At 44.6% G+C, this 10,319-nt stretch overlaps 1 long non-coding RNA gene across 1 annotated transcript; it reads left to right on the top strand.

Annotated features, from left to right (window-relative positions):
* The first annotated feature begins 2,455 nt into the window (after positions 1-2,455).
* On the top strand, positions 2,456-7,987 carry LOC136790443 (uncharacterized). The gene is made up of 3 exons (XR_010830364.1): positions 2,456-2,748; positions 7,066-7,194; positions 7,272-7,987. It is a non-coding gene; the product is annotated as an uncharacterized lncRNA (long non-coding RNA).
* The last annotated feature ends 2,332 nt before the right edge of the window (positions 7,988-10,319 follow it).

Below are 10,319 nucleotides of genomic sequence, written 5' to 3'. Positions count from 1 at the left end.
GGTTGGAGTAACACTAGAGCAGAGAGGAGGACATGGGCCTTTCTGAAACCTGCCAGGGGAAAATCCTTGGCCCAGAAAACACCTTCTCATGTTCCCTTTGTGGATCGTGTTACCATGGGGGACCACGGCCAAGTCGGGGCACAGGGACACAGGTTGCTGCCATGGAAGCAGAGGGGAGGAGGGGAACTTGACACTACCAAGCGCTGGCTGTGCTGAAGGGCTCCCTGCCACAGGCCTGCGGTCGGAGGACACCACCATGAGGACCTCAGGAAATTTGTGTCATGGCACCCAGTGGCTGAAAAAAGGAGGGAGGGTCCCCAAAAGAGTCAAAAAACAACAATTCTGGGGTCATTCCATGTAGAAACACCTGCTGTGATCCCGTTGTCCTCCCCAAACCCTGTCTTTGGTCACAGGACACAAATATCAAAACCCTCAACTGGCCACTGGCTTTCCAGAAGGTATATCTGAGCTGGAGGTGATCTCAGTTACAGCAATAAAACAAATAAATGAAAACAGCAGCCATGGCAGTATCAGAGGTCACATACTCCCAGAAGAGCTCCCTGCAGGTGCCTAGACGCTATGGGAAGGCTGCCCACTCTGAGCCCTGGTGACAGCACCAGCCCCACTCATTTTAAAGCGTATTGCCTCCAGACTGCAGCTAAATCAGCTCCTCTAAAAGCACATTTCAAATAAGTTTCATTTCTGCTGCTCTGCCTATTCCTTTTATTTATGAGCTCTGCCATTTTGTAGGAAACAACCCAAGACATTTGTGCATGAGGCATCTTTAAAGCAGAAATCACATTATAAAAAAAAAAAGTCACAGCCAAAAAAAAGTTGTTCAAATTGCAAGGTTGTCACACTGCTTAGTAAAAAGGGGTGCACCTTAACCATATTGGGTGTGATTTTTTCCTGTCAGTGAGGTGAGAAAGACATTTGCTATTCACATCTTGGAAGCAAAACAAATAGAATAATTATTTCTTTTCCAAGCAAAGGCAAATGCAGTTGAACTTAGAGCTCTGTGCTTTTTACTTTTATGCCATAAGCCAACACATTCCCTTGCAAACTGACATTTGCAACACACCACAAACACGGTGCTATACCTGGCACCAAATTTGTGTTTGGGGTCAGAATTGAAATATTCAGATGATAAGGTGAAGAATGCTCCTCCTCTGGACACTCTGTCCCAGAAACACTGTAGCTAAGTTTATCACAGGATAATTCCAGTTTAATTCTTAGGAGGCCTTTTAGTGGAAAACAAATGTTTTGCTTATTTTGGGATCATTCTTCAAACATAATTTTGGACCCAAGCACCAGATTTCCTTGGTTGCTGAGTGCCTCCATGTCTCACTGAGTACAGCTAGAGTCACTGGTGCTCACTGGTTCAGAAAGACAGGTCTGAAATGAGTGGGCACTGGCTGCATGAAGTAGGGTACGTGTCCAGAACACGAAAGTGATGACCGTATGTGACTAAACCCTAATCCTCCTCTGCACTTCCTAAATCTTAGCCTGAAAATAGAAAATAGCAAAATCTCCTCTGCATTAGGCCCATACCTATCCATGTCCTGTGGGTCAGGAGCAAGTGCAACACTGTTTCTGCTTCTTTGTTGTGCTGCACAGACAACACCATACAACTGAGAGTATCCGCTACCATATTTCTGTATATCGTTTCAATATCACCTTCTGAGCAAAATGGCTTGAATTCCAAAGAGTCTGCATCCAGGGGCAGCTGCCCCTTTGTGTGACAGAGTCAATATGACATGGTACAGAGCAAACACCTGTGCCTCGCACTTCCAGAGCTGCAAGGTGCTATGCATTGCCTCCTCTGCACATGAGCTTACACTCATCCTTTGGCTTTCATGAGACAGAAGTTTGAAGCTGCACCAGTGGGTGTCTGCCAAATAGAAAGTACATGCATGTGTATAGATACATGCAGTGTGTTTACAGAAAACGATAGAAAACAGGCCTGGGTGTTTTTTTAGGGGCTACCTGGAAGGTTTTGTCCCTGCCCATGGCAGGAGGGTTGGAATTAGATGATCTCTTAGGTCTCTTCCAACCCAAAGCGTCCTATGGGTCTATGATCAGTTATCTCACCTGTGCACTTGTGCAACCACCACAAATATGTTTTTATTAGAAAACAAAAAGAGGCTGAAACTTCAGGTGTGTGCATCTTATTAAGCACACTATGCCACTTTAAAAATACAATTTAGATGGCAGGTGATTGTTTCCATATTATGGAAGGCTTGAGAATGACTGACAAGATCTGCTTTTGCAGCTCTTATTTCTGCCAACCAAATTACTGAGGACAAGAGTGAATAGTGCATATTTAGAAAATGTATTTTTAAAGTTGGGCTTTGGCTGAACAGTAACTTCATGAGAAAGTGAAGCCTCCCCTTCCCAACTAGCTGTGACTAAAATACAGCAAATGAAATGGGGAAAAAAGAAATGTAGTAAAGAACTGAAGCTATATAACCAAAAGGAAGTTTCACCAGACATGCACCAGCACCCTGCACCCTCTTCACAGGCTTGGGATCAAAGCTGCGTGCTCATATCCAAGGGCTGATTAACCCTTTCCCCATTAACTCTTTCCTCCCACCCTGGCTACCTCCCACACATCAGATCTTTGACAGTCCCCTCCTTACCTGCTTTTGCTGCCAGGTGGTCTGGCATTCACTTATCATGGCCTCAGAGGACTCTGTGCAGCACGGGGGATTGGAAAAACAAACCAAATTCTTCTTCTGAGCCAGGCAGGTAGGTCCCAAGGTGCCTGTCCTCATTACAGAGATTGCTGTGGGAGCTGGATCCAGCTGGCAGAGGTTTCTCATTAGGATGGCAAGGCTGCAAATGTGAAGCTGGAGGAAAAGTATGTAGCTGTTGAGCAGAGGTGGCCTTGAGGCTGGGGTTAAAGAGGTGGTGGAAAGACTTTTATTTTTTTTAAATGAGGTGCTTAGCGTCGTGGGGTTCTGTTAGTTGTGGAAGCAGCAGCATATCTTCGGGTGTGTTCAGGTTTGTTTGGATTCCCTCCCCCCATTTCCCCTGCTCTGAAGACATTATAATCTTGCAAGTGTTAAATTTTGACTAGTTCTAGCATAGACTTAGGACAGGAAAAAGCCTGTTTTAGGGCTGCTGGAGTCTGGATCTCATGCAATATGTGGGAGTTGTGCTCCAGCTATTTTTCTATTAAGTATATGAGGAAAGGCAGGGAGAGTGGGAAGAGCTCAGACTCCGCTTATTTTTGTGCTAGCAAACAGTGTAGCTCTGGCAGAGGGGAAAAGATTTGAAGTGTTGACCTGGCATGTGAAAGTCATGGGTAACTCCTGGCAGCATTTTCTGTCTTAGAAGTGTCACAGACATATAAGAAGGTGGCTGAGAACATGGGCTGCTGATACTGCCCTTTTGACTGGAAATAGTAGATACCAATAGAATAAAAACAGGGGAAATAAATAAGATGTGGGGCAACAACAGAAGCTTTAGGGGTCTTGGAGACCTAGTGCTTCAGGTCTGCCAGCCCTGCAGAAGCTCTTTCTTGTTTAACATGGTTGGCCCTGTTGCCTGTGTGACAGCTCCCCGAGCAGCTGCTGGGCTGCCTGAGGCGCTTTTACAAAAAGCACTTTGTGGGGCTAGTTGTGAGCTATGCAGCACTCTTACAACTGCACAATATTTACTCGTTGGCATTGCTGGGCCAGCTGGACCATTATATATACAGCCACGCGTCTTCCCAGAAGTCGGTGAGGCATGTGTTTGCACATCCAAGGAAGCTTTGCTTGGAGTGCGACTCCAACGTGATTATTTCAGTGGGTTCTCTCTCCCTTGGCTTTGTGCACAGAAGGAGATGTGTTCTGTGTGACTCAGCCAAAAATGGCCAAACTCTGCTCTACGTAAATTTCAAAGGATCAATAAGTCTAGCAGTTGCACTTACGCCGTGATAAATGGCGATAAACACTACCTGAGGAAGCTGTCATCTGTTGAGACAACGTCCTTGTGTCCACTGGCTCCCGGTGTCTCTTATTGTGCTCTTTGCTCTGATGGTACCTGCCAGACCCAGCGTTGCCTCCATGCCAGCTGACCGCAGGATCTATCCGTCCGATCGCTTTGCAGTAATAAATTGCTGTATCTGCTGCTGGCTGCATATGGCAGGCCAGTGGCGGTGCCTGGCTGCACGCGGTGAGTCCGCATTGCAGCTCCTGTTTTCTAAAGAATATGCCTGGAAAGAGGGGATTTAAAATGTGAAATAAAAAAAGGACATCCACACAGGTGAAATAATAACGGGGAGAAAAAGAGAGGAGTCTTTTAGTCCTCAGCTCTGTAGCTTAGTTCAGCCAAGGGCATAGGAAGCTGGGCAAACACAAATGAACCGCCAGGCTTCAAAACTAGCCCACCTCGCCCATCCCTATCCCGGTCCATTGCAGGGAGGTTTAAAATCCCCATGAAGAAAAATGATTATCGTTGAGTCACGCCAATAGCTGCGATGCTGGCTGCCTGCCCCTGCCAGCCTGCTGCACAACTTGTGTGCTAATGTTTGGATTTTAGTGGTGGGAAATGAATGTCAGCCTGTACTCTCTTCATGCACCATTGAGCTGTGCTTATGGTTGCTCTTGGCAGCACCAAATCATTAAACAGATAAAACCATCAGTCTTTTTATTTCCAAACATTAACCTAACTGCTAATAAAGCACAGCCCATGTCATCCTTACGGACTCTGCAGAGCTGAGTCACATTGAAAACAGGATCCGAACGCGGGGAAACGCCTCGTCCTCCTTCCCCGCGCCTCCTGCGTGAGCAGAGCCCGCCTGGAGGAGCTGTGCCTCGGGGCTTTAGTGCAGGAGCCGCGTGGGGACGCTGGCAGAGCTGGGCTCCGGCTGTGAGCTGTGTGATGTGGTGTGGGTGCCCGGCCTCCCGGCCTCTCCTCTCGCTCCCAGCGCCCAGCAGAAAGCCCCTCTCGGCCCCCCAGGCAGGTGGGGAAGGTCTGCCGGGCCCGAAGGTGGGGAGGAGATGGAGTCATTCTTCCCCTCAGTGGACTTCGCCCTCGGTGGCTGAACGTCTTTTTCCCCAAACATCTCCCAGCAAAACTGGAGGGGTTTTGTAAATTCATTATGTCACAGAGGAATCTGTTTAATCAGCTGCCTTTCCCCGGAGGCGCTTTACACTTAATGAGACACTTGATGGAAGGAATCAAAATTGGTTTGTACAAGTTGAGCCTCAAACCCCCCAGCTGATGTATTCCTGAGAGCGCTGTAATTTAGAGGAGCAAACTGAGAGGCCGAGCAGTTATCACTCTGTTTGTACAGTCAGTGGAAGAGGTGAGAAGTAAAACCTAGAGCTCTGCGCTGCATCCTTCCTTTCCTAGGTGTCGTCACAATAAATAGCAAAGGTCTCCATGCTACCAGGAGCCTGATCTGTGCCCCAGGTGTAACTTGCCAAGCACTCTTCCTCCCCGTCACAGTTTGCCAGTTATGCACTGAGGCATATCCTTGTCTAGCTTACCTGTGGCCGAGGGTGTCTAACTAATTCAAAAAGTATCCAAACGAGGAATATTGCATGTACATGGGAAGGGCATCAAGAGCCTTGTGAGCTAGGTAGTGGGACTACAGAGCTGGAAAATGTAGCAGTTCCACTTTAGTCTCAAAATCCATTACTAAAATCTTCATGCGCGAGGTTAATGTAGAAAGGAAGGGCACATCTTTGTTCCCTCTCCTTGTTTGCTTTCTCCAGCTGCCCGTGCTATGCTGAGTCTTGGGTTAACTTGTGGCTTGCCTTCTTAGCATGGTGTAGGCTAGTGTGGCAGCTTTTCCACTACCAGGCTATGTGTACAGGTACAGGGTCCTCAGAAAGCTCGCTCTGAAAGACCCTCTACAAACCTGTCATGATGTTGTGCCCTTAGAAACATGCAAAGTATTTTATTACTGTAAAGTAATTCCCTTTTCCAGTATTTCATTAGCCTTCATCTTGTAGCTTTTTTTTTTTCTTACGCTAAGTAAAGACTAAATTATTTGGAAGCCGATTTTTCAGCAGCGCAATTGCTGTGCTAGCAACAGCAGAATGCTTTCCCTACAGAGGAGGGGATCAAGACACTCTGCTGGGAGTAGAGGGGTGGTTCATCCCCTGGTTTTCAGACCTCTCAAGCAGCCAGCACCTGTGCCAAGGCTTTTTGCGACACTGCCCTGCTGCGCCCCTCAGGTGGCTTTCAGGGAGATGATAGCCAAAAGCCAGACCCTGCAAAACCCCTGGCTGCCTTTTGATCCGCTCTGGGTGCTAGCACTCTGAATGTTGAACGGTCCTATATTATGAAGATACTGTCCCGAATTACACCCCAGAGCTGCATTTGTTGAAAAAAAATTGGAATTTCACAAGGACGAATCCGTTAAATTACCTGTCCAAGCATCCAGATGCACACCTGAGGCATCTTTTCTCTGTGGAATTCTATTTAAAACTTTAGTGGTTTATTACTCATCCGTGCATAGTTTACAATACAGTTCTGTGCAATTGCTTGTTTCTGGGATGTAGATATTTAGATTTTGATACAGCTAAAATATACGGTTTGTTTGTGTTAACTTTTTAAAATACATAGCTTAGAATAAAAAAAAAAGTATTTTTCTCACAAAGATGATATGTAACGGATGGTAAAGTAGATGTACATTCATCACAACGCATTTATTTTACTTTCAGCTGCTGCAGTTGATAGTTTATGTAAAGTATACATATGAGGTTTTTTAATATAAATATGGGTTTGTAAGAGTGCCATTTACCATAGGTCTTTAACACATTATCTAGAGATTATTTATGGACCATTGGCATCTTTTCTTTTCTTTTTTTTTTTTTTTTGGTTAAAGTTTAAAAGGACTGAAGATGAAAGCATAATTTAGCATGGAATTGATTTTACATCATCTGGTTTTACAAGAAATAATATTAAGGTATTAAAGAATTGCATTGTCATCTCTTGCTGTGAAGTTGCATTATGTTCTGTAGCCTTGGCTCACTTTTAATCCCTCAGTAACGCACACTTAATTGTTCAGCAAATGACATAACATGTGAAGAAATAATACCTAGAGTGTGATTTATATCTCTTCAGGCAAAGACACTGAGAACTGGATTATTTGCCTTTGTTATTCATACCGGAACAGAGAAAGAGCCATAGGATCTGAAAATGGTGGTCAGTTCAGACACCAAACATATTCAAAACGCACCCTGGAAATAAAAGGTATGTCTGCTCTATCAGTCACGCTCAAGCCCAAACCTTGTCTTAAAACTAAACACACACACGATGTATTTACATAGGCATCCTGTGGAGGAGAGGTTCCTGGTGTCTGTGAACTCATGTATTCTGAGCAGGTCAAGCACTGGTGGGATCACCAAAGCCCAACACGGTGCTGTACACTCACCAAAAGGAGCAGACGTACAGCCAGGTAAATACAGACTGATTCCAGTGGGATACAGAGACACTGAGCCTGCAGGGCTTGTAGAGGGAGAGGGGAGGAGGGGCTGGATAAAGAGAAGTGGGTTTTACAACAGATGGGGTTTCCCACCATGAGTCTACCTGGAGTAGAGAAGCCACCTTGCCAACACAAGCGTCGGTTCACAGGTTCCTAGATAGTGGCTAGAAGTGGTGGAGAACACAGTGCACTAGAAATAGTTTGAAACAACTGGTTCTCCCACAGCACAAAGATTGCCTCCAGCCCAATCCCAAACTTTGGCATGCCAGACTTTGAGTCTCCCCAAACACAGCATGAATTAAAGAGGGGCTGCTGCTAAGATCAGTAGAGTATGTAAACTGTGTGGCTCTTTATAATTACATCTCCTTGTGTCTGCTCTCTGCCTTGGAGGACAGAGGGTACAGATCTTCTGGTGCAACCTGCTGTAGAGGTTAGAACCAGCTCAGTCCCTTTGTTCTCCCTTCAGCCTCCAGGAATAGCTCAAGTGCAGAAACCTGGTCTCCACCATCTTCCTTGATTGCATGGGTCATTTGTTTAATTAATTCAAGCTCATAGCTTTTATTTTTCTTGCAACTCCATTGCACCCATTCCCCTTGCCTTTTCCCCAAAGTAATTAAAACAACAACAACAAAAAAAAAACACACACAACTTTTTTTGCAGAAGCAAATTAGGAGAGAGATGTATTAGAAATAGGACTGTCAGCAAAACAGGCTGCCAGGAATGCCCTACACATTTCACAGGATCAAGGCTTTAATGATGTCGCATATTAGCATTTTGCATGTGCAGCACATTGGCTTGCCATATCTTTTGGGTTTATTTGATTTTTTTTCTTTCTGTGACATTTTTTATTAGTCCCCTCTATTTCTCACCTTTTCCTTTTGTCAGGAAGAAAATAGGCACGCTGTATAGAACCAAGTGAAATATCCTGAGATTGCATGAAATGCTATCCCCGGAAGGCACTCCTTGGAAAGTGTTAAGGCAACGGTAACCTAGTTCAGCCGAGTTTCTAAAGTGTCTCACGTGGTATAGTCCAACTCTCTGTAAGAGGTTCTAAGCTCATTCACAAGTTCAAACCTTGTGTGCCATCTACACAGCTTTTGAGTCTAGCTTGGTTGCGGGCTAGGCTCTAGAAGATGTCTGAAGGGAAGTGCCCAAGCTCTCTGTTAGGTGTTCTGGATGAGTCAGGCATGGGCAGACCACAGATCAGGCTACTAGCAAGTTCAGAAAGACCTGAGTTTCATTTGTAGAGTGTGAATGCCCGAAAACAAACTACCTACATGATATACAGAGCTGACAAAGCTGACAGTATAGAAGGAAGGTTGGAGGAGTGGATCACAGAACAAGCAATACTCTTCACCTCACAGTGCTTTCAAACATCATAGGGCTTGAAAACCTTTCCAGTTTCCTTGCCTCAGTATGGGACAGCCCTGAAATCCCATGAAGAATCATCAATGTTGCTGATTTTCTTGATTCATCTGCTTTGAATCATCAAGCTGCATGGTATTGAGGAAGCAGGATAGTGAAGGTCTCTCATTTGATGTGATTCAGGTGCACAATTGCTTTTTACTTACATTTCTACAGGAAGCAAAAGTTGAGAATCTTTTGCTTACAAAATGGTGGAAAAGCAGAGATTAAGAGCCATGAGGAAATGTCTAGGAACTGCTGGCAGTACAGTTCAGGAAGGAAAGCACAGGGTGTTATGCTGTTCCTGTGTATGGTCATCTGTTGTATGAGCTACAAACTCTGTGGACCTTAACGATGTCTCCTTTGAATTCTAAAATCCTGTAACTAATCTGAGTCATTTGCACAGCTGAACAGACTCAAGGTCTCTTAAGTAAATTGGAAATACCTATAATTCTGCAGGAAATTAGAGAACAGTTAGGTAGTCCCATAGCAGAGGAAGAAATAAAAAGGAGTCATAAAACCTCTGGTCTCTGGGAAAGCTCTGGGTGAAGATGACTTTCTAATAGAATTTTCAAAACTCTTTCAGTCTCACTTGGCTCCTGTCATATGGAAAACATTTCAGAAGACCAAAGAAAAAGGGTTCCATTTCAGCATTAATTGCAGTGTAGGGTTTTCTTAACTCTCTTTCCTAGGAAATAACTCATTGATGCACCATTTGCAATAATTAAATTACAGGCCAATTCTTTTGACTAATGTGACTCAGAAGACATAGGTTAAAATAGCATCCAGAAAATTTCTAAACAGCATACCTTATGGACGAGAATTTAGCATATATCTTGAGGTTCACATTAATCAGAAAGCTGCTACAGAGTCTATAGGCCTGTTATTATAATTTGCTATTTTTAAAATTCTCTGAAGTAATCAGAAAATCAACCAGCTCAACATCCCTAAAGAGAGCTGCTTCCCACCCACCAGCAGTGGCTGACTTCACTGTTGACATAAAAACCATGAAGATCTCAGTCTAGTATTCTGCCATGTAATTGTATCCTTAATTTTGGCCTTGTTGAAAGTCTGCTGGAAAACTGAGCTTGTGTGTCCTCATTAGAAGCAATTCATATGTAAATCATTGAAGATTTTCTTTTAACTTGAAGAAAGAAAATGTCCCTGTGACTCAAACATTCTGCAGGCTCTTGCTCCTCTTGTGGTTCCCGTGTGGCCGTGACTCTTGGCAAATCCAATGCAGTGTGAGAGGGTTGCTGGCCACACTCTTGGCTGCTCTTGCCTTAGCTGCTGGGGAAAGCATCTGTCAAGAGACATTGCCTTTTGACAACCTTGGCTTAGTCATTGAAAGGACATGAGGTGAACTACGCTATCTTCTGCTCTTGTGCCTGGCATATATCCACAGAAGGTGCTTCCTTCTCTTTGGTCAATACTAGCCATCTAGAATCAGCTTTTCTCCATATTAGAAGGCCTCATTTTTCCTCTTTTA

Source organism: Anser cygnoides, chromosome 3 (genome assembly GCF_040182565.1).
Source record: "Anser cygnoides isolate HZ-2024a breed goose chromosome 3, Taihu_goose_T2T_genome, whole genome shotgun sequence".
NCBI classification, from domain to species: Eukaryota; Metazoa; Chordata; class Aves; order Anseriformes; family Anatidae; genus Anser; species Anser cygnoides.
Note: the sequence above shows the minus strand (reverse complement) of the source record. Positions and strands in the feature narration are given on the sequence as shown.